The sequence below is a fragment of the Nicotiana tomentosiformis genome, chromosome 1, assembly GCF_000390325.3.
Source record: "Nicotiana tomentosiformis chromosome 1, ASM39032v3, whole genome shotgun sequence".
NCBI classification, from domain to species: domain Eukaryota; kingdom Viridiplantae; phylum Streptophyta; class Magnoliopsida; order Solanales; family Solanaceae; genus Nicotiana; species Nicotiana tomentosiformis.
In genome coordinates, this window is record NC_090812.1 from 148,786,862 (window position 1) to 148,812,541 (window position 25,680).

The following is a 25,680-nucleotide window of genomic DNA, read 5'->3' on the forward strand; positions in this document are numbered from 1 at the left end:
CTCTTATGGATTCTTACTAACCCTAAAATTAGGGTTTTCAGATCTCTTTTAATCGAACCAAAATAGGTTCTATTCTCTAATTTTAAGTATTATTATATTCATATTCACCCTATATTCTACTATGGCATATTTTTATTATATTTTTGTCAATATTTGTCTTACCCTAAAATTAGGGTTTTCTTATTTTCTTAAATTGGACCAAAATTAGTTTGACCTTCTAATGTTTAGTGCTATTTGGGTCTATATTCATCCTATGTTATTATTTTTGTGTATATTCTGGTAATATTTATTTTCCTAAAAATTAGGGTTACTTGACTTTTCCTAAATTGATTCTGAATCAATTTCGCATGTTATTCTTTCCTTTTCTTTTGAGGTTGATTGATTGTTTTCCTTGTCTGTCTGTTTAAATTTTACCACTATATAAACCCATCCCCTTTCCCCCTTTAGAAAAAATGGAATGACTATTCTCTCACTAAAAATTGAAGTTTTCTACTCTATACTTGTTCACTATTCGATTTTGTTTGGTTCTTGGCCGGTTGAAAGCCAAGGCCACCGGACTTCTACTTTTTCTGACCTCTCTTGGGTGTGAGCACTGCCTGGGTTCTTGAAACCCTTGGAACTTGACATATTCAGGACTTTGGGTCCTTATTGCAATCTTTTTCTTGTTTATCGAACAGTCACAGGTCAGTTTCTAACTTTCGCAATATTTATTATGTTCTAATTAGCATGTTCTCTGAACTGCATGATCTAATGTATTTCTTTGATTCTTTTCTGCCTAATTCTGCTTGTGATTGCTAGCTTAATAATGCTTTGCACCTAGCCTAATTAATTTAGACAAAATGAAGCATTCTTAGTTTAGTTTGTGATAACCTGAAAATTTATTTTTACTATATGGTTCAATCTATGTTATCTTCTTAATTCTGAACTTCTAATGACCAATTTGATGTTATTAGTATGCCCTAACTTGTTTAAGACCTTTACTTTGAATGTTATATGCTCTTATGACTATAGTTATCACCTTATGTATTCTTGCCATATCCAATCAGTATCTCTCACAACTTGTGATCCTTTAAAACCAATATGCCTTAACTGACACTCTCTATGTTACCTAATCCTGCTTGTATTATAATGCTTAACTCATGTATTTGGTATAATGTGATATCTTAAGTCCTAAATTAGTTCCATTACTTGGTTTTAATAACCTAATACCATTGCATGTTAACTTGCAATCCCAGGCTCCTTGTTCCTTATCATATGTCACTCTGCCTAGTGTGTTAATTTGTTTTTGGAGTTCATTATGTGATTATCTTAAAAGTTTGCAAATGTTTTCCAAACCTATTACTCTACTACTATTTTCACTGGTTGTTTATTGTTTAATTCTGGGGCTGGCTATAAGCCAATGCCCTTCCCCTAAGTCTCCTGTATCAATCTCCCTAGTGTGAGCACTGCCCTGGATTCTTCAAGCCCTTGGGAACTCTAACACACTAGGGTCCAAGGTTCTTTGCCACCCTTTTCCTAATTGCTCAACTTTGCCCCCTCTTCTCACCTACTGGATAAACCAGTTGGTTTATGTAAATGGCTATACCTCTGGGACTTTTGATGGCTACTGGATGTGGGCTATTTTGTGTGAATGTAGATTGTTTCTGGGCTGTTGTCAAACTGTGTTGAAGGGCTAGCTAGGCTAGGTATACATTGTGCCTGCCTTAGGCCCACTATAGCTATTCTGTAATTCTGTAATTTATTTCACTCATTGGACTTGTAATAATGATATAATAACAATTGGGGTATTAGTAAAATTGGGAAAAGGGATTTATTTTAATATTTGCATGAAATGGGTAGAAATCCTTTCTATAGGTGTTTACTTTGCTCGAACATGTTCTGCTATTGTGTGTGTTAGATAACCTGCCTATAGGTATTTAATTTGTTTAACATATTCCATTTCTACATGATAGATGTCATGCCTATAGAAAATAAAATGACCAATGTCTCAATCTGCATTACAGCATATTCATTAGGTGCTACGACCATATGGTTCTGTTAATTTATGTTCTACCAAATCTGCATTTTAGAAATCCTGCCTATATGGTTTAATTGGTTAATGTGTTGTTGTTATAATTGCTCATTTCTGAAACATGCCTATAGGAGCTAAAATCTGTTTCTATCGCTAATCGTAGAAATCTTGCTTTAAGTGCAAAATAGATCTTTCAACATTGTTTCATTGCATAACTCTACCGCTAATAGAAAACATGCCTATAGGATCAAATTGGGAAATTCTGATTATCTCCTTTTATTATCACTGCCAATTAGTGCGTAAATCATCTAGATAGCATGTCTATAGGTTTAATCGCTTATAACCTGTAATTAGTAGGAAAATATGTAGTCACTTAGAAATTATACTTTGCATACAAACTTGTCTGCACTTTCAAAACCCAGGTCACATAGACACCGTGTCTATAGGGACTAATGGATTTAATTTGCCTAAATCCTGAAATTGTCAAACGCTGAATGTGAAAATTTGTTCGTGTTCATTTGTTGTCTAAGTGTGGAGGATAACTTGTTCCCTTAATTACTTTTACATAAAGTCCAACTTGTTTTGTATATCGCCTAGTTTTATCATTTCTGAGCAGCCTAAGCTAAGTCTAGAAACCATCTAATACCATTGCCTGTTAACTTGCAATCCCAGGCTCTTTGTTCCTTATCATATATCACCCTGCCCAGTGTGTTAATTTGCTTTTGGAGTTCATTATGTGATTATCTTAAAAGTTTGCAAATGTTTTCCAAACCTATTACTCTACTACTATTTGCACTGGTTGTTTTTTGTTTAATTCTGGGCTGGTTGAAAGCTAATGCCCTTCCCTTAAGTCTTCTCTATAAACCTCCCCAGTGTGAGCACTGCCCTGGATTCTTGAAGCCCTTGGGAACTCTAACACACCAGGGTCCAAGGTTCTTTGCCACCTTTTTCCTAATTGCTCAACTTTGCCCCCTCTTCTCACCTACTGGATAAACCAGTTGGTTTGTGTAAATGGCTATACCTCTGAGACTTTTGATAGCTACTGGATGTGGGCTATTTTGTGTGAATGGGGATTGTTTATGGGCTGTTGTGAAACTGTGTTGAAGGGCTAGTTAGGCTAGGTATACATTGGGCCTGCCTTAGGCCCAATATAGCTATTCTGTAATTTATTTCACTCATTGGGCTTGTAATAATGACATAATAACAATTGGGGTATTAGTAAAATTGGGAAAAGGGATTTATTTTAATATTTGCATGAAACAGATAGAAATCCTACCTATATGTGTTTACTTTGCTCGAACATGTTCTGCTATTGTGTGTGATGGATAACCTGCCTATAGGTATTTAATTTGTTTAACATATTCCATTTCTACATGATAGATGTCATGCCTATAAAAAATAAAATGACCAATGTCTCAATGTGCATTACAACATATTCATTAGGCGCTACGACCATAGGGTTCTGTTAATTTATGTTCTATCAAATCTGCATTTTAGAAATCATGCCTATATGGTTTAATTGGTTAATATGTTGTTGTTATAATTGCTCATTTAGGAAACATGCCTATAAGAGCTAAAATCGGTTTCAATCGCTAATCGTAGAAATCTTGCTTTAAGTGCTAAAATTGAACTTTCAACATTGTTTCATTGCTTAACTCTACCGCTAATAGAAAACATGCCTATAAGATCAAATTGGGTAATTCTGATTATCTCCTATTATTATCACTGCCAATTAGTGCGTAAGTAATTTAGAGCATGTCTATAGGTTTGATCGCTTATAACTTGTAATTAGTAGGCAACTGTGTAGTCACTTAGAAATTATACTTTGCATACAAACTTGTCTGCACTTTCAAAATCCAGGTCACATAGAAACCATGTCTATAGGGACTAATGGATTTAATTTGCCAAAGTCCTGAAATTGTCTAACGCTTAATGTGAAAATTTGTTCGTGTTCATTTGTTGTCTAAGTGTGGAGGCTAACTTGTTCCCTTAATTGCTTTTACATAAAGTCCAACTTGTTTTGTATATCGCCTAGTTTAATCATTTCTGAGCAGCCTAAGCTAAGTCTAGAAACCATCCAATACCATTGCCTGTTAACTTACAATCCAGGCTCTTTGTTCCTTATCATATGTGACCCTGCCCAGTGTGTTAATTTTCTTTTGGAGTTCATTATGTGATTATCTTAAAAGTTTGCAAATGTTTCCCAAACTTATTACTCTACTACTATTTTCACTGGTTGTTTTTTGTGTAATTCTGGGCTGGTTGAAAGCTAATGCCCTTCCCCTAAGTCTCCTCTATCAACCTCCCTAGTGTGAGCACTGCCCTGGATTCTTGAAGCCCTTGGGAACTCTACCACACTAGGGTCCAAGGTTCTTTCCCACCTTTTTCCTAATTGCTCAACTTTGCCCCCTCTTCTCACCTACTGGATAAACCAGTTGGTTTGTGTACATGGCTATACCTCTAGGACTTTTGATAGCTACTGGATGTGGGCTATTTTGTGTGAATGAGGATTGTTTCAGGGCTGTTGTGAAACAGTGTTGAAGGGCTAGCTAGGCTAGGTATACATTGGGCCTGCCTTAGGCCCACTGTAGCTATTCTGTAATTTTATAATTTATTTCACTCATAGGGCTTGTAATAATGATATAATAATAATTGAGGTATTCGTAAAATTGGGAAAAAGGGATTTATTTTAATATTTGCATGAAACGGGTAGAAATCCTACCTATAGGTGTTTACTTTGCTCGAACATGTTCTGCTATTGTGTGTGTTAGATAACCTGCCTATGGGTATTTAATTTGTTTAACATATTCCGTTTCTACATGCTAGATGTCATGCCTATAGAAAATAAAATGACCAATGTCTCAATGTGCATTACAGCATATTCATTAGGTGCAACGACCATAGGGTTCTGTTAATTTATGATCTACCAAATCTGCATTTTAGAAATCATGTCTATATGGTTTAATTGGTTAATGTGTTGTTGTTATAATTGCTCATTTAGGAAACATGCCTATAGGAGCTAAAATCTGTTTCAATCGCTAATCGTAGAAATCTTGCTTTAAGTACTAAAATTGAACTTTCAACACTGTTTCATTGCTTAACTCTGCCGCTATTAGAAAGCATGCCTGTAGGATCAAACTGGGTAATTCTGAATATCTCTTGTTTTTATCACTGCCAATTAGTGCGTAAATCATCTAGATAGCATGTCTATAGGTTTAATCGCTTATAACCTGTAATTAGTAGGAAACTGTGTAGTCACTTAGAAATTATACTTTGCATACAAACTTGTCTGCACTTTCAAAATTCCGGTCACATAGAAACCGTGTCTATAGGGACTAATGGATTTAATTTGCCTCAATCTTGAAATTGTCTAACGCTTAATGAGAAAATTTGTTCGTGTTCATTTGTTGTCTAAGTGTGGAGGCTAACTTGTTCCCTTAATTGCTTTTACATAAAGTCCAACTTGTTTTGTATATCGCCTAGTTTTATCATTTCTGAGCAGCCTAAGCTAAGTCGAGAAATCATTCAATACCATTGCCTGTTAACTTACAATCCCAGGCTCTTTGTTCCTTATCATATGTCACCCTGCCCAGTGTGTTAATTTGCTTTTGGAGTTCATTATGTAATTATCTTAAAAGTTTGCAAATGTTTTCCAAATCTATTACTCTACTACTATTTTCACTGGTAGTTTTTTGTTTAATTCTGAGGCTGGCTGAAAGCCAATTCCCTTCCCCTAAGTCTCCACTATCAACCTCCCTAGTGTGAGCGCTGCCCTGGATTCTTGAAGCCCTTGGGAACTCTACCACACTAGGGTCCAAGGTTCTTTGCCACCTTTTTCCTAATTGCTCAACTTTGCCCCCTCTTCTCACCTTCTGGATAAACCAGTTGGTTTGTGTAAATGGTTATACCTCTAGGACTTTTGATGGATACTGGATGTGGCCTATTTTGTGTGAATAGGGATTGTTTTTGGGCTGTTGTGAAACTGTGTTAAAGGGCTAGCTAGGCTAGGTATATATTGGGCCTGCCTTAGGCCCACTATAGCTATTCTATAATTCTGTAATCTATTTCACTCATTGGGCTTGTAATAATGATATAATAACAATTAGGGTATTAGTAAAATTTGGGAAAGGTATTTATTTTAATATTTGCATGAAACGGGTAGAAATCCTTCCTGTAGTTGTTTACTTTGCTCGAACATGTTCTGCTATTGTGTGTGTTAGATAACCTGCCTATAGCTATTGAATTTGTTTAACATATTCCGTTTCTACATGCTAGATGTCATGCCTATAGAAAATAAAATGACCAATGTCTCAATGTGCATTACAGCATATTCATTAGGTGCTACGACCATAGGGTTCTGTTAATTTATGATCTACCAAATCTGCATATTAGAAATCATGCCTATATGGTTTAATTGGTTAATGAGTTGTTGTTATAATTGCTCATTTAGGAAACATGCCTATAGGAGCTAAAATCTATTTCAATCGCTAATCGTAGAAATCTTGCTTTAAGTGCTAAAATTGAACTTTCAACATTGTTTCATTGCTTAACTCTGCCGCTATTAGAAAGCATGCCTATAGGATCAAACTGGGTAATTCTGAATATCCCTTGTTATTATCACTGTCAATTAGTGTGTAAATCATCTAGATAGCATGTCTATAGGTTTAATCGCTTATAACCTGTAATTAGTAGGCAACTGTGCAGTCACTTAGAAATTATACTTTGCATACAAACTTGTCTACACTTTCAAAATCCAGGTCACATAGAAACCATGTCTATAGGGACTAATGGATTTAGTTTGCCTCAATCCTGAAATTTTCTAACGCTTAATGTGAAAATTTGTTCGTGTTCATTTGTTGTCTAAGTGTGGAGGCTAACTTGTTCCCTTAATTGCTTTTACATAAAGTCCAACTTGTTTTTTATATCACCTAGTTTTATCATTTCTGAGCAGCCTAAGCTAAGTCTAGAAACCATCCAATACCATTGCCTGTTAACTTACAATCCCAAGCTCTTTGTTCCTTATCATATGTCACCCGGCCTAGTGTGTTAATTTGCTTTTGGAGTTCATTATGTGATTATCTTAAAAGTTTCCAAATATTTTTCAAACCTATTACTCTACTACTATTTTCACTGGTGGGTTTTTGTTTAATTCTGGGGCTGGCTGAAAGCCAATGCCTTTCCCCTAAGTCTCCTCTATCAACCTCCCTAGTGTGAGCACTGCCCTGGATTCTTGAAGCCCTTGGGAACTCTAACACACTAGGGTCCAAGGTTCTTTGCCGCCATTTTCCTAATTGCTCAACTTTGCCCCCTCTTCTCACCTACTGGATAAACCCGTTGGTTTGTGTAAATGGCTATACTTCTGGGACTTTTGATGGCTACTGGATGTGAGCTATTTTGTGTGAATGAGGATTGTTTCAGGGCTGTTGTGAAACTGTGTTGAAGGGCTAGCTAGGCTAGGTATACATTGGGCCTGCCTTAGGCCCACTATAGCAATTCTGTAATTCTGTAATTTATTTCACTCATTGGGCTTGTAATAATGATATAATAATAATTGAGGTATTAGTAAAATTGGGAAAAAGGGATTTATTTTAATATTTGCATGAAACGGGTAGAAATCCTACCTATAGGTGTTTACTTTGCTCGAACATGTTCTGCTATTGTGTGTGTTAGATAACTTGCCTATGGGTATTTAATTTGTTTTACATATTCCGTTTCTACATGCTAGATGTCATGCCTATAGAAAATAAAATGACCAATGTCTCAATGTGCATTACAGCATATTCATTAGGTGCTACGACCATAGGGTTCTGTTAATTTATGATCTACCAAATCTGCATTTTAGAAATCATGTCTATATGGTTTAATTGGTTAATGTGTTGTTGTTATAATTGCTCATTTAGGAAACATGCCTATAGGAGCTAAAATCTGTTTCAATCGCTAATCGTAGAAATCTTTCTTTAAGTACTAAAATTGAACTTTCAACATTGTTTCATTGCTTAACTCTGCCGCTATTAGAAAGCATGCATGTAGGATCAAACTGGGTAATTCTGAATATCTCTTGTTTTTATCACTGCCAATTAGCGCGTAAATCATCTAGATAGCATGTCTATAGGTTTAATCGCTTATAACCTGTAATTAGTAGGCAACTGTGTAGTCACTTAGAAATTATACTTTGCATACAAACTTGTCTGCACTTTAAAAATCCAGGTCACATAGAAACCGTGTCTATAGGGACTAATTGATTTAATTTGCCTAAATCCTGAAATTGTCTAACGCTTAATGAGAAAAATTGTTCGTGTTCATTTGTTGTCTAAGTGTGGAGGCTAACTTGTTCCCTTAATTGCTTTTACATAAAGTCCAACTTGTTTTATATATCGCCTAGTTTTGTCATTTCTGAGCAGCCTAAGCTAAGTCGAGAAACCATTCAATACCATTGCCTGTTAACTTACAATCCCAGGCTCTTTGTTCCTTATCATATGTGACCCTGCCCAGTGTGTTAATTTGCTTTTGGAGTTCATTATGTAATTATCTTAAAAGTTTGCAAATGTTTTCCAAACCTATTACTCTACTACCATTTTCACTGGTTGTTTTTTGTTTAATTCCGAGGATGGCTGAAAGCCAATTCCCTTCCCCTAAGTCTCTACTATCAACCTCCCTAGTGTGAGCACTGCCCTGGATTCTTGAAGCCCTTGGGAACTCTAACACACTAGGGTCCAAGGTTCTTTGCCACCTTTTTCCTAATTGCTCAACTTTGCCCCCTCTTCTCACCTTCTGGATAAACCAGTTGGTTTGTGTAAATGGTTATACCTCTAGGACTTTTGATGGATACTGGATGTGGCCTATTTTGTGTGAATGGGGATTGTTTTTGGGCTGTTGTGAAACTGTGTTGAAGGGCTAGCTAGGCTAGGTATATATTGGGCCCGCCTTAGGCCCACTATAGCTATTCAGTAATTCTGTAATTTATTTCACTCACTGGGCTTGTAATAATGATATAATAACAATTGGCGTATTAGTAAAATTGGGAAAAGGTATTTATTTTAATATTTGCATGAAACGGGTAGAAATCCTTCTTATAGGTATTTACTTTGCTCGAACATGTTCTGCTATTGTGTGTGTTAGATAACTTGCCTATAGCTATTGAATTTGTTTAACATATTCCGTTTCTACATGCTAGATGTCATGCCTATAGAAAATAAAATGACCAATGTCTCAATGTGCATTACAGCATATTCATTAGGTGCTACGACCATAGGGTTCTGTTAATTTATGATCTACCAAATCTGCATATTAGAAATCATGCCTATATGGTTTAATTGGTTAATGAGTTGTTGTTATAATTGCTCATTTAGGAAACATGCCTATAGGAGCTAAAATCTATTTCAATCGCTAATCGTAGAAATCTTGCTTTAAGTGCTAAAATTGAACTTTCAACACTGTTTCATTGCTTAACTCTGCCGCTATTAGAAAGCATGCCTATAGGATCAAACTGGGTAATTCTGAATATCCCTTGTTATTATCACTGCCAATTAGTGCGTAAATCATCTAGATAGCATGTCTATAGGTTTAATCGCTTATAACCTGTAATTAGTAGGCAACTGTGCAGTCACTTAGAAATTATACTTTGCATACAAACTTCTCTACACCTTCAAAATCCAGGTCACATAGAAACCATGTCTATAGGGACTAATGGATTTAATTTGCCTCAATCCTGAAATTTTCTAACGCTTAATGTGAAAATTTGTTCGTGTTCATTTGTTGTCTAAGTGTGGAGGCTAACTTGTTCCCTTAATTGCTTTTACATAAAGTCCAACTTGTTTTTTATATCACCTAGTTTTATCATTTCTGAGCAGCCTAAGCTAAGTCTAGAAACCATCCAATACCATTGCATGTTAACTTACAATCCCAAGCTCTTTGTTCCTTATCATATGTCACCCTTCCTAGTGTGTTAATTTGCTTTTGGAGTTCATTATGTGATTATCTTAAAAGTTTCAAAATGTTTTTCAAACCTATTACTCTACTACTATTTTCACTGGTATTTTTTTGTTTAATTCTGGGGCTGGCTGAAAGCCAATGCCCTTCCCCTAAGTCTCCTCTATCAACCTCCCTAGTGTGAGCACTGCCCTGGATTCTTGAAGCCCTTGGGAACTCTAACACACTAGGGTCCAAGTTTCTTTGCCGCCATTTTCCTAATTGCTCAACTTTGCCCCCTCTTCTCACCTACTGGATAAACCCGTTGGTTTGTGTAAATGGCTATACTTCTGGGACTTTTGATGGCTACTGGATGTGGGCTATTTTGTGTGAATGAGGATTGTTTCAGGGCTATTGTGAAACTGTGTTGAAGGGCTAGCTAGGCTAGGTATACATTGGGCCTGCCTTAGGCCCACTATAGCTATTCAGTAATTCTGTAATTTATTTCACTCATTAGGCTTGTAATAATAATATAATAATAATTGAGGTATTAGTAAAATTGGAAAAAAGGGATTTAATTTAATATTTGCATGAAACGGGTAGAAATCCTACCTATAGGTGTTTACTTTGCTCGAACATGTTCTGCTATTGTGTGTGTTAGATAACCTGCCTATGGGTATTTAATTTGTTTAACATATTCCGTTTCTACATGCTAGATGTCATGCCTATAGAAAATAAAATGACCAATGTCTCAATGTGCATTACAACATATTCATTAGGTGCTACGACCATAGGGTTCTGTTAATTTATGATCTACCAAATCTGCATTTTAGAAATCATGTCTATATGGTTTAATTGGTTAATGTATTGTTGTTATAATTGCTCATTTAGGAAACATGCCTATAGGAGCTAAAATCTGTTTCAATCGCTAATCGTAGAAATCTTGCTTTAAGTGCTAAAATTGAACTTTCAACGCTGTTTCATTGCTTAACTCTGCCGCTATTAGAAAGCATGCATGTAGGATCAAACTGGGTAATTCTGAATATCTCTTGTTTTTATCACTGCCAATTAGTGCGTAAATCATCTAGATAGCATGTCTATAGGTTTAATCGCTTATAACCTATAATTAGTAGGCAACTGTGCAGTCACTTAGAAATTATACTTTGCATACAAACTTGTCTATACCTTCAAAATCCAGGTCACATAGAAACCATGTCTATAGGGACTAATGGATTTAATTTGCCTCAATCCTGAAATTTTCTAACGCTTAATGTGAAAATTTGTTCGTGTTCATTTGTTGTCTAAGTATGGAGGCTAACTTGTTCCCTTAATTGCTTTTACATAAAGTCCAACTTGTTTTTTATATCACCTAGTTTTATCATTTCTGAGCAGCCTAAGCTAAGTCTAGAAACCATCCAATACCATTGCCTGTTAACTTACAATCCCAAGCTCTTTGTTCCTTATCATATGTCACCCTGCCTAGTGTGTTAATTTGCTTTTGGAGTTCATTATGTGATTATCTTAAAAGTTTAAAAATATTTTTCAAACCTATTACTCTACTACTATTTTCACTGGTTATATTTTGTTTAATTCTGGGGCTGGCTAAAAGCCAATGCCCTTCCCCTAAGTCTCCTCTATCAACCTCCCTAGTGTGAGCACTGCCCTGGATTTTTGAAGCCCTTGGGAACTCTAACACACTAGGGTCCAAGTTTCTTTGCCGCCATTTTCCTAATTGCTCAACTTTGCCCCCTCTTCTCACCTACTGGATAAACCCGTTGGTTTGTGTAAATGGCTATACTTCTAGGACTTTTGATGGCTACTGGATGTGGGCTATTTTGTGAAAATGAGGATTGTTTCAGGGCTATTGTGAAACTGTGTTGAAGGGCTAGCTAGGCTAGGTATACATTGGGCCTGCCTTAGGCCCACTATAGCTATTCAGTAATTCTGTAATTTATTTCACTCATTGGGCTTGTAATAATAATATAATAATAATTGAGGTATTAGTAAAATTGGGAAAAAGGGATTTATTTTAATATTTGCATGAAACGGGTAGAAATCCTACCTATAGGTGTTTACTCTGCTCGAACATGTTCTGCTATTGTGTGTGTTAGATAACCTGCCTATGGGTATTTAATTTGTTTAACATATTCCGTTTCTACATGCTAGATGTCATGCCTATAGAAAATAAAATGACCAATGTCTCAATGTGCATTACAACATATTCATTAGGTGCTACGACCATAGGGTTCTGTTAATTTATGATCTACCAAATCTGCATTTTAGAAATTATGTCTATATGGTTTAATTGGTTAATGTGTTGTTGTTATAATTGCTCATTTAGGAAACATGCCTATAGGAGCTAAAATCTGTTTCAATCGCTAATCGTAGAAATCTTGCTTTAAGTGCTAAAATTGAACTTTCAACACTGTTTCATTGCTTAACTCTACCGCTATTAGAAAGCATGCCTGTAGGATCAAACTGGGTAATTCTGAATATCTCTTGTTTTTATCACTGCCAATTAGTGCGTAAATCATCTAGATAGCATGTCTATAGGTTTAATCGCTTATAACCTGTAATTAGTAGGCAACTGTGTAGTCACTTAGAAATTATACTTTGCATACAAACTTGTCTGCACTTTCAAAATTTCGGTCACATAGAAACCGTGTCTATAAGGACTAATGGATTTAATTTGCCTCAATCTTGAAATTGTCTAACGCTTAATGTGAAAAAAATTTCGTGTTCATTTGTTGTCTAAGTGTGGAGGCTAACTTGTTCCCTTAATTGCTTTTACATGAAGTCCAACTTGTTTTGTATATCGCCTAGTTTTATCATTTCTGAGCAGCCTAAGCTAAGTCTAGAAACCATCCAAAATAGAGGTCCAAACGCCTCCTGGGCCACATGCATGGGACGGGTAGTGCACGCATAGGGCACAGTTTAGAATCAACTAGTCCGCTTTAGGTAAAAGCTTAAAGATAGTAATCGGGTAGCAGGAGATGATAGTCTGTGCCTGCTGAATAATACGAGTAACACCCCACCTTGAGGGAGTTACGAAGTATTATTTTTGTTTCACGGGGTGATCCTTTAGGCTAAAAATCTTAGGACCCCCCATCTTGTCTTTAAACCAATTATCTGTGTTTACTCAAGGACTTTCTAATAATGATTTTTTTTTCAAACTTCTTATTTTTCTCTCTCACTATTTGACCAATTCATATAATTCAACTTCAGTCGGGACCCACAGTTGTGGACCTCGAATAGTGTCTAACACCTTCTCTTCGAAGTAATTTGAGCACTTACCCGATCTTTGGTGACGCAAACTGGTTAAACCAGAGTTATATGCAAATAGGTGCCGTAACGCATCTCAAACCCGTTAGGTGATGACTCTCTCTTTTAACACCTTCCTTATAAAGAGTTTTCACGTGTCGAAACCCGATTTCGCGAGAAAGAGGGGCGCAACATTATCCTTAGGGAATGTGTTCAAAAATGATATATGTATTAAAATATTATGGCTTTGAGTCGTGTTTTAAATAAATGTCCATTATGCTTAACTAGGAAAGAATACCCCTTGCGTCTAAAACTCCTATTGCTCATATGTGCACCTAAGGTCTTGAGTTGAAATGCCTTATTATTGATAATCTATAAGGATGATTGAAAGTAAAAGGAGTGGGTTGGAGATGTAAAGTGTGGCCACCATGACCATAATGAAAGTTATACTTATGGCCAATGGTCCCAAGGAAATGAAATGATGCGATAAAGGTTATGAAATGAGCCTTGATCCAATGTTCCAAATTGACTTCTAAAATAGAATTGCCTAAAAGCTTATGTACTCAAGTCATGCGCATATGTGGTTGTTTTAAATAATGCTATGCTTTGTGAGTATTTTCAATGTGTTTTGCGTTCTTACATATTCGTGAATGGAAATGGTGTATTGCCCTTTTTGGGGTAAAGTATTTCAAGAATAAATGGTGTTACTCATTTATGATATTAACTTGTGCTTTGATTGCCAATCATTTTACTCTATTTCTTGGAAAGAACCCTATTGTGTTTAAAGCCTTCATTACTATTGAACCTAAATTTATGATTTACGAAATATTCTATATGTTGATATTTATGATGATGATCCATGAAAGGAAAGATATGAAATTGTGGAATATGAAATACGCCCATTGGGCCATGAAAGAAGAATCATATGTATGGCCAAGAGAGCCAATGAAATAATGATGTTGTAAGTGGTTGAAAATAAGAATGAAGTGATATATGGTGTGAAAGGTTATGAGATGAACGTATTTGTACTTTTGTTTCCAATGTGTTCTAAGCTCCTACATTCTTATGAGTAAAGGCTATGGTGTTCCTAAATGTTTTAAATGCTCTTAATATTCTATGATCACCTATGGCAAGTACAGGTAAGTGATAGTATGAACATGAAATGTGGCCGCTTGCCTAGATGAGAATTATGGGGCGTTGTATGTCCCAATGGTTTCAATCATATTATGTATGCTTCTAAAATAATCAATGCAAATGACTTCGATATTAAGTCCTCAAGAGTCATGAACTTAACTATGACCTCAAGATGTCAAGTGAGTGAATAACGAAATGAAAGGGAGATGTCCTATGCTAAATGATGATGAACCTTAAAAAAAGAAATTGGGCTCATGTGCCATTGAAATCAACTTATTTATTTACCATGCATGTGCTAATATGATGAGTTGTGTTTCACCATGATTAGCATGAACATGAAGTATTCCGATGATATGGGAAACTATGATTTTAAATGTAATGTTAATCATGTCGCTTTAAGTTTATATATGGTATTGTGATACACCTCCACCTGTATATATTTGGGTGAGGTGGTAGGGACGCTTTGTGTAGATATTGTGGTGTTGTGATACACCTCCACCCAGATATATTGGGTGAGGCGGCAGGGCCGCTTTGTGTAGAGATTATGGTATTGAGATACACCTCCACCTGCATATATTGGGGTGAGGCGACATGGCCGCTTTGTACAGAGATTATGGTATTGTGATACACCACCACCCGCATATATTGGGGTGAGGCGGCAGGGCCACTTTGTGTAGAGATTTTGGTATTGTTATACACCTCCACGCGCATATATTGGGGTGAGGCGGCATGGACACTTTGTGTTGAGATTGTGGTATCGTGATACACCTCTACCTGCATATGTTGGGGTGAGGCGACAGGGCCTCTTTGTGTGAAGGTGGTTATAGAGGATTCCCGACTTAAAATCTATAAATCTTATTGGAAGCTCTTAATAAATTTGCTTGACTTTAACGTCTATCTAAACCCTTTTATTGTTACCATGATCCATCATAATCAAGCCATATTTCCAAATCATTGAATAGGTGTATTGTGTATGTGAACACTATGGATGGTCAATGAGACGCATATGTGTATAATATGATATGTGAACACTAAGGATGGTCTATGAAATATATAGTGTAAAATAAGAGAGGGATATGGACGGTCTAGCGAGACGCATTGTTAACCCATACAATAAGTGTCTCTTTCATTGGCCTTGTTTGTACATGTTGTTTCAGTTTCATTATATTATGTATTCCACGCATAAATCATATGGCTCAATGGATCCCAAAAGATGTTCAAAATGATGTAAGTATAATAAGACTTGAAATTTGATTCTATGTGATGTTTCGTAGTTTCTTGATGTACTTTATTTGCCTCTTATTTGAGTTATCATATCTTCATATGTTGTTTTGTCTGCCTTGCATACGAGTACTATTCCACATGTACTCACGTCCCTTTTTTTGGGGCACTGCATCTTTTAATGGATGCAGGTATAATTCTACAAGATGATATAAATCTTTGATAGGGATCTTCTTCACTACTCAGCTTATGGTCAGCCCGCTATAGTTTTAGTGGGTGTTTGGGTCTAGTTCATTTTATGTATTTAGTTATCTATTCTCATAGAAGTTCCATGTATACCGTGGGTTATGTGCTTAAAGATTTGAGTTTTGTCATTTATTTATGTTCATAGTTATTTATGAGTTTACGCACCCACCATGAGAAAGATTGTAGGCCATTGAGCCAAATGTATTCAATTTTAAAGTCATGATCTATTGATGTTTTGATAAATCATGAATGAGTTATGATGATATGTTGATGTAAAGTAGGCTTGCTTGATCGGGTTTACTCAGTTGAGCGTCGGTCATGCTTCCCAAGTTTGGGGCGTGACAAACTTGGTATCAGAGAATGGTTTGGGAGTCCTAAGGTGTCACGGAGTTGTGTTAGTAGAGTCCCTCTTATCGGTGTGTTGCCGGACACACTTATAATAGGGAGGCTACAACGACATTTAGGAAATATTTCTCTTCTTCTATCCTCGATCGTGCGTTAAGGTTCCGAGTTAGTCTCAGAGTTCCCTTGTTAATATTAAGGAATGTTTGCACATCGTGCTACGAAATGAGAAAGGCCTAAGGATTAAAGGAATGATGCACATAGTAGGCATAATGTGTGAGGTGCCCAATTATCCTCGTTATGGATAAAGGAAAAGCCAAGGATACGATCAAGGTAAGCAAGGTCATAAAGTTGGCCTCGAGAGTCATGGTTTTTATTGTTTCATGTATATGGTGCAATGTGGTGTTATCTAAATGTTGTTTAGGATTGATTTATGTGATTCTCTGGCAGGTGGTTAGGCCCAATTGCAGAGGAAACTTTGCCGAAAATTCTGAAACATTTGGGAGCTTAAGATGTGTGGAAGAAGAAACGCGTTATGTTAAGTGTTTGGGGACGGACTCTACTCCTTATTCGAGGATGAATTATCCTAAGTGGCGTAGAATGTAAGGCCCCGCAAAATTTCGCTAAGGAATTTAAGTTTCGTGGTGCCGAGGTAGGCTAATGGATTTGAGGATTGTAGAAAACGAGTCACGACACGGACCTTTTGGGTTGAAGAATGCACTAAAGTGTTGATAGGAATTTTTGGCAGAAGAATGTGATTCTGCGGACAATTTCGCGACCGTATAACGGTTCCGCGGACTGCATAAGCATCACAAAGTGGAGCAGAGAACAGGAAAATTTTGAAAAAACCATTCTGCTATCGCATAATTGATTCTGCTGCCCATATAATCGATTCTGCTGCCCACATAACGATTCTACAACCACATAATTGTACCACATAATTGACTTCGGGGGTCATTTTTGGAAAATTTCTTATTCGACCATATTTTGATATAAGGCCTTAGGGGGTGGTCATTTTACAAGGTAAAATCTGATTTCTTAGAGAGAGGAGAGAGCTATTTTAGAGAGAGAAGAAGAACACCTAGCATGCTAATCATCCATTCTTGCCCCAATCTTCAAGAATCAAAGAAGCCAATCACAAGATCTTCATCTAAAAGGTAAGTTTCTACTCCCTAGCCCTAAATTTTGGAATTTGGACTGAAGGTAGGTCACGAGAAGTATGATTGTTAGGTGTGGGAGTTGCTCCTTGTGCATGAATGTAACCATAATGGTGGTAGGGAGGTTATTTAACTAAAATGAGTAAACTCTTGGTACTGAATTGGTTGTGGGGTGAAGAAAATCTTGTAGAAGCACCCTGTAGTCAAATTTGCACACCAAGTGGCTGTGGTCAAGGCAGTTTGAGCTTTATAAAGCTATCTTCACAGTCATCCGACCACCTGAATGGAGCACTTTTCTATGTCAATTTAGTCAAAGTAAATGCAATGGACGAGAAAACCTCCATGAAGCAACAATAATAATTGGCCAAGCCAATGAAACTCTGAATCTCAGTAGCTGAAGATGGACTAGACCAACTCTGAACTGCCTCTATCTTCTTCGGATCCACCGTAATTCCTTCACTATACTCTATTTGTCCTAAGAATGCCACTGAACTAAGCCAGAACTCACACTTAGAGAATCTGGCATAAAGTCTTTCATCTCTCAGCCTTTGTAATACAATACCCAAGTGCTATGCATGCTCCTTCTGGCTACCTGAGTACACCAAGATATCATCAATAAATACTATGACAAATGAATCAAGGTACGACTGGAATACATTATTCATCAAGTGTATAAATGCTGCTGGGGTGTTGGTCAGCCCAAAAGACATCATGCGAAATTCACAGTGACCATAACGGTTCCTGAACGCCATCTTTAGGATATCTGAATCCCAAATTTTCAACTGGTGATACCAGGATCTCAAATCAATTTTGGAGAATACCCTCGCTCCCTGAACCTAGTCAAATAACTCATCAATACGCGGCAAAAGATACTTGTTCTTGATTGTAACTTTGTTCAACTGCCTGTAGTCGATGCACGTCCGCATAATACCATCTTTCTTTTTCACAAACAGAACCGCTGCACCCTAAGGCGACACACTAGGCCTAAAAAACCTTTATCAAGAAGTTCCTGAAGTTGCTCTTTCAATTCATTCAAATCAGTTGGTGCCATACGATACGGAGGAATAGAAATGGGCTGAGTGCCCGACACTAAGTCAATACCGAAATCAATATCACTGTCAGGTGGCATACCCAGCAGGTCTGCATGAATTGCAATCGAAAGTCGCGCACTACCGGTACTGAATCAATAATAGGAGTATCTGCATCAACATCTCTTACAAAGGCCAAATATGACAAACACCCCTTCCCAAGCATACGTTGGGCCTTTAAATAAGAAATTACTTTGCTGGGAACAAAATCTAGAGAACCTCTCCATTTGACCTTTGGCAACCCCGGCATCACCAACGTCATGGTTTTTGCGTGATAGTCCAGAATAGCATGACATGGAGACAACCAATCCACACCCAAGATTACATCGAAATCAACCATATTGAACAATAAGAGATCAACTCCAGTCTCCAGTCCCCAATAGTTACCACACACGATCGATATACACGGTCCACAATAATAGTATCGCCCACCAGCGTAGATACACGAACAAGTGAAACTAAGGACTCACGGGGCATATCCAGATAATGAGTAAAGTACGATGATACATATGAATAAGTGGAACCGGGGTCAAATAATGTAGAAGCTTCCCTATGGCACGCTGAAACAATACCTATGATCATTGCATCTGAAGCAATGACATTTGGCCAGGCAGGAAAAGCATTGAATCGGGCCTGACTGCCACCCGATCAGCCTCCCCCTCTTAGGCGACCCCTAGCTGATTGAGCCCCACCCCGAGCTGGCTGGGCGGGTGGTGTAACTACTAGTACTGGTGCCATCGGCCGAGAACTCTACTGTGGAGCCCCACTCAACAACCTAGGGCAATCTCTCTTGATATGACCAAAGTCCCAGCACTCGAAACAACCCCTCATCTGATGGAACTGCTTCTCCTAATAACCCTAGCAATTACCTGTAGAAGCTTGGGCAGACGAGGCATGGTGAGAACTCTATGCCGGTACTGCACTGAATAAAGACTGGCCTGAGTGAGCACTTTAAGAACCGAGACTACCTGATGCACCACGATGAGTTGGACGAGTCATCTAAGCGGGCCTATAAGAGCAACCCCTGCTGTTGTAGGACTGCCCCCCAGAAGGTACCCCACCGAAACTGCCCAAACCTCGAGGCCTCTTGGCATCCCTCTCACCACGCTCCTGGCTACGGACCATCTCTATCTGCCGAGCAATGTCAACCACCTCATCAATAGTGGAACTATATACTATCTCCCTATCAGTGGGAACCAACCAAACTGGGTGATAAGCCAACTTAGAAAATCTCATATCGTACTGAGTCAAAAACATGCCATTCTGCCGAAGCTACTCAAACTGTCTACGTAGCTCCTCCTTACGAGACTACGGCACGAACTTTTCTAGAAAGATAACAGAGAACTCCTGCCATGTAAGTGGTACTGCACCGACTGGCCTGCGCCTCTCATAAGCCTCCCACCATCTGAAGGCATCCCCAGAAAATCGAAAAGTAGTGAACGAGGCCCCACTGGTCTCCAGAATACCCGATGTCTGAAGCGTCCGCTGGAACTTATCCAGGAAACCCTGAGCATCCTCCTACTCAGCATCGCTAAATGATAGATGCCAAAACCTCCTAAATCTCTTAGGTCTCCTCTGCTCATCATCAGCCATAATGGGGACTGTCGGGGCCTCAACAGTTACAACCGACTGGGCTGGTAGTGCCCCGGGTATCTGAAGCCCCTGCACTACCTGCTCTGGAGTACGGATAACAGGGGTATGAGTACCTCCCCCGACCTGGGGCGAAACAACCTGAGCTAGGCCAGTGCAAACAGTCAATATCTGTGCTGGAGCCTCCTGAAGGCTTGAAATCCCAATAGGTGCAGCGGGTGCCTGAGCTAGTCCCGCCGGCTCAACTATATCTGGAATATGCTCCTGAGCTGGAGCAACTGGTGCTGCTACATGTTCTGCTCCAACTGCTGTACAAGCTACACCTCGACCTCTACCTTGGTCGCGTCCCTAACTGGTAGCATTGATGGCTAATCGTCTGATCCAGTAGTACTTGTCTTCACAATCTATGAGATAATAGAATAATAGAAATTTAGTTTCTGGAATCAACAAATTCGCACGATAGAATACAAGAAAGCTGAATTTTCCTAAGGGTTCGGCAGCCTCTCGAAGATAAGTCCAGACGTCTCCGTACCGATCCGCAAGAATCTACTAAACCTTCTCATGACTCGTGACACATATGTAACCCAGGCTCTAATACCAACTTGTCACGACCCAAAATCCTGACATGTCATGATGGCGCCAAATGTGGTATGAGGCCAGCTGATATTTTAGAATAATCCCAACACTTTTAACAGAAAATGAATTAAATCAACTTAAATAACAAAAAATTTCATAAACAGGGATAGAAACCCAAAACTCAACGCGAAATTCCCAACTATCGGGGTATCACAGAGTACATGAGCATCTATATGTCACAAGTATGAAAAACATGGTCTATAATAGTCTAAGACTAAATACAATAAACAAGAATATAGGAAGGGAGAGATAAGATCTGCATGAAGAAATCAACACCCACTGTGTCCGGGAAGACTTGGATCTGCACACGAAGTGCATGGTGTAGTATGAGTACAACCAACTCAGCAAGTAACAATACTAAATAAATAACTGCAAGTAGTGATGAGCTTCAGAGCTAAGTCCAATTATAGTAGTTTCCAACATAAGAAAGTAGGCATGCTTACAAGTTCAACAATTAAGGCCAAAACTGTTATTTTTGACAACTGAAGTATAACAATAATGAAATCAATGCATCCTCTCAGAGAAACAGTCGCCCAGTCCTCCCATTCACTCCAACCTCACAATCACTCTACACTCGGCACTCGCACTCAATAGGCACCTGTGCTCATTGGGGTATGTGCAGACTCCGGAGGGGCTCCTTCAGCCCAAGCACTATAATCCGCAAGGACAACTCACGTGCTGCATAGAAAAATCATGTGATGCACAGACAAATCATGTTCTAGTATAATATCTGGATCCGCACTTACAACTCACGTCATAAATCTCTCCAGTCTCCCGGGCTCTCATAATTCATGATAAGCAGCCCAAACAACAATGATATGATGCATTAATAATGAACAATATAGATTGAGATGTAATATGCAAGTAAAACCGTGACTGGGTACATAATAACAATTTAGCAGATAATTCAACATGTACACAACCTCTGTGAGTCCCTACAGTATCAACACATGGTTCAAACATGATTTATAGTTCGATTTCTCTAATACGTGAAAAATGTACGGATAAAAATAGATTATTCAACAACACAGTTCAATGGAATTTATCAAGTCACAATTTCTATGGTGTATACCCACACGCCCATCACCTAGCATGTGCGTCACCTCTAAACTAACCACATATCACAAAATCCGGGGTTTCATACCCTCAGAACCAAATTTAGAACTGTTACTTACCTCAAACAGCGTAATTCTTTATTCTGCTATGGATTTGCCTCGCGAATCGGCCTCTGAACGCCATGAATATAGTCACAATTAAATTGATTCAGTCAATACAAATTATAGGAATCGATTCCATATGCAAATACAAATTTTCCAACAAAATCCAAAATTGCACTCAAAAATCGCCTGTGGGGCCCGCATCTCGGAACCCGACAAAAGTTAAAAAATATGAATGCACATACATTCAACCACGAGTCCAACCATACCAAATTTTCCAAATTTTGACATCAACTCGACCACCAAATCTTAAATTCTTATTTTGAAATCCCTTGACCCAAATCCTCTAATTTCTCCTCAAAAATACGTAATCTAGTCGAAATACTCAATGATAATCCAATATTATTGACTAACAATGATCACAAGTAACTTACCTCAAGAATCCCCTCAAAAATCACCAACCCCGAGCTCAAAATATTAAAATGAAACCAAAATCGCAAACCCTTGTTTTTAAACATTCTGCCAAGGCTTTTCGCACATGTGGAACCGCTATGCAGTACATTCTCCGATTCTGCGGAAATCACTTAAATCCCCAAGGCCCGCATCTGCACTCCAGGTTTTTGCACCTGCATTGTTGCTTCTGCGACCTTCCATCCGCTTCTACGAAAACAAGCCTCTCCCTCCACTCCGCATCTGCGGAGCCCCACTCGCACTTGCGGGCTCGCAGATGCGGTTAATCCCTCGCACCTGCACCCTGCACAGGCCATCTCAGCTCCGCTTCTACGTAAATCCATCTACATCTGCGGCATCACACATGTGGCCAACCCCTAGCGGGTGCGATCACATCAGAAGAGCTCCAGCTTCAGCATTGCTCTAAGTCCCATTTTCGATCTGTTAACCATCCGGAATTAACCCGAGGCCCCCGAGACCTCAACAAAATATACCACAACAAGTCCTTAAATAGTATGCGAACTTAGTCGAGGCCTCAAATCACATAAAACAACGCTGAAACCATGAAACATACCCCATTTCAAACTTAATGAAACTAAGAAATTCCATCTTCTACATTCAATGCCGAAACCAATCAAATCAAGTCCGATAGATCTCAAATTTTGCACACAAGTCATAAATGATATAATGAACCTATTCCAAATTTCACAATCAGATTCTAACCACGATATCCAAAAGCCAACTTTCCGGTCAAACTTCCTAACTTAAATTTCTATTTTAACCATTTCAAGCCTAATTTAACTACCGACTTTCAAATAATTTTTCGGACATACTCCTAAGTTCGAAATCACCATACAGAGCTACTGGAATTATCAAAACTCTAATCTGGGGTCATTTACATATAAGACAACATCCGGTCAACTATTTTAACTTAAGCTTTAAACCTTGGAACTAAGTGTTCCAATTCATTCCAAAACCTACGGGTCCCAAACCAATTACCCCAGAAAGTCACATTATAATTGTAAAGCACAAATTGAGTGATAAATGGGGAAATGGAGTTGTAATACTCAAAATGACCAATCAGGTCATTACAACACTCTTCCGTTGATTCCTCGGTGGAGTCATACATGACCTTTTAAAATGATATTTAGTTCAAATAATTATGATGATAATGCCGAAAAATGAAATTTCCCTAGTCTTTAGTTGTATCTAAGATGAGTAATGAATATCTATGCCTTGTGGATAGTGCAACAACTATAATGACCCAACCGATTATTTAGAGTTTTAGCATTTACAACTATGATGTGAGACCTTGAGTAGGTTCATATAATATTTTAGGACTTGTACGTATATTAGATTCGGGTTCGGGTCTCGGGTAGCCTGGGATTGATTCACCGCTTCTAGTCGAAAGTTAGAATTTTGAATTTACGAAAGTTTGAGGTTTTTGGTTTGATGCTTGATTCTTGGTATTGATATTGTTTTAAATTTTTCTAGCCTTTGGATTAGATTTTGTATGATATGCAAACTTATTAAGATGATTGGACGGGGTTCCTTGGGCACGATTGAGTTTTGGTATGGTTTCGAATCATTTTGAGCTAAGTTGAACTTTTGAAGTGTGGTGCAGTTGTGCCTGCGATGTTGAGGTCACAGATGCGGAGGTTGCACTACAGACAAGGGTGCACATCTGCGAAAATGCCTGGCAGATTGTTTTAAGATGAGATTTAACTCACTTTCATTATTTTTAAACTTTGGAGATCGAAAAATGTAATTTTATAGAGGATTTCTCCCAAAACATGAGAGTAAGTTATAGTAACTTGGTTTTCGTTATATATCTTGATTTCCTGTGGGTTGTTTCATATAAATTATGGAATTTAAAGAATAAAATTTGTGATTTTCGTCTATAAGTTAGGAGAATATATTTTGAGGTTTTGAGAAATGATTTGGACTTAGATTTAGAAATCAATTACACATTTAGACTTTCAGGTTATGGGTCGATATGGTTCGACCTTGGACTTAGGTTTTGACCATATGAGCCTGAGTTAACTTTTATTAACTTTTTGGGATTTCTTCAAAGATCGCAACTTTATTGATTGTGATTGCTTCTTTTAGAATTGTTTGACTTCCGTGAATGATATTTGGTTAGGTTTTAGAAACTTAGAGGTCAAAAACAAAGGAAAAGATGTGATTTGGGATTGAAGACTAGTTCAAATAATGTAAGTATCCTGCTTAACCTCAACTTGAGGGAATATTTTCTAAAATAAAACTATATGCTACATTCTATGTGTTTAGGGGGTGACATATATGTGAGGTGATGAGCGTATACACAGTCACTAAGGTTGTATAATGCTCATGGTAGGTTTTAGGCTTCATTATGCCTTTTTTTGTTACATCATTTAGTTGTGAAATGCTTTAATTGTTTGTATGACTATTTGAGCTTTCTTATTCATGTTAGAGATCATGTCTAGGCTTTTATAATTTATTTGGATATGATGGCTTTACATTTTGGAGCTATAATCATACGTTGTACGCATTCATACATCACGCGTAGATGTCATTTTTTAGCACAAGCATACATCCCTGCATCGTTATTTCTCTATCCATGTGCATCATACATGTTTATCTCATATTTACAAGAATACATCCTTGCACATGGTTTTCTTATTTGATTCTTTTCATATGCTTAATTGTTATTATGTGACTTGGGGGGAATGGCTGGTTTTGTTTCAGGAAGGTTTTGGATTAAATTGGGAATACCTAGTTCCTTGTTTGGAAGCTTAAGTTATGAGAGTTGACAAAGGTTTGACTTTTGTGAAAATGACCCCGTAATGGTATTTTGATGATTCCAAAAGTTTCTTATTGTGATTTTGGACTTAGGCATATATCTGGAATTAAATTCGGAGGTTCCTAGAAAGATTTGGTTCTTTTGCGGAAAGTTGATAATTTGAAGGTTTAGAAAATGTATAAGTTTGATCAAGGGTTGACTTTGTGGCTATCGGGTTTGGATTGTTATTCCGGAACTTGGAATATTTTTGTTTGTTTCATTATGAACTTGTGTGCAAAGTTTAGTGTTATTCCAAGTTGGTTTGGAAGAAATCGAACTCTTGGTTGTGAATACTAAAGTTCTTGAGTTTCATAACTTGCATGATGCGTTTTGGTGTTGGATTCATTGTATTATATATTATTTTGATTTTTCGAGCATAAGAGCGAGTTCATATGATGTATATGTACTTGTGTGGATGATTGGCTGGGGCTCGAGTGAGTTTCAGAATGATGTTGGAGTATTTTGGTTAGCTTTAGGTATTGCTGGTGCTGCAGAGCTCGCATTTGTGAAAGTCTTCTCGCATTTGCAATGTCCGCATTTGCGGTGGTTTTATTGCATTTGCGATGGGGAGGGGAGGGGGACTGCCTGGGGGACCTTGCAGTTGCGGGGAAGATGGTCGCATTTGCGTTAGTGGGGAGGCAGTCGAGCCTTCGTATTT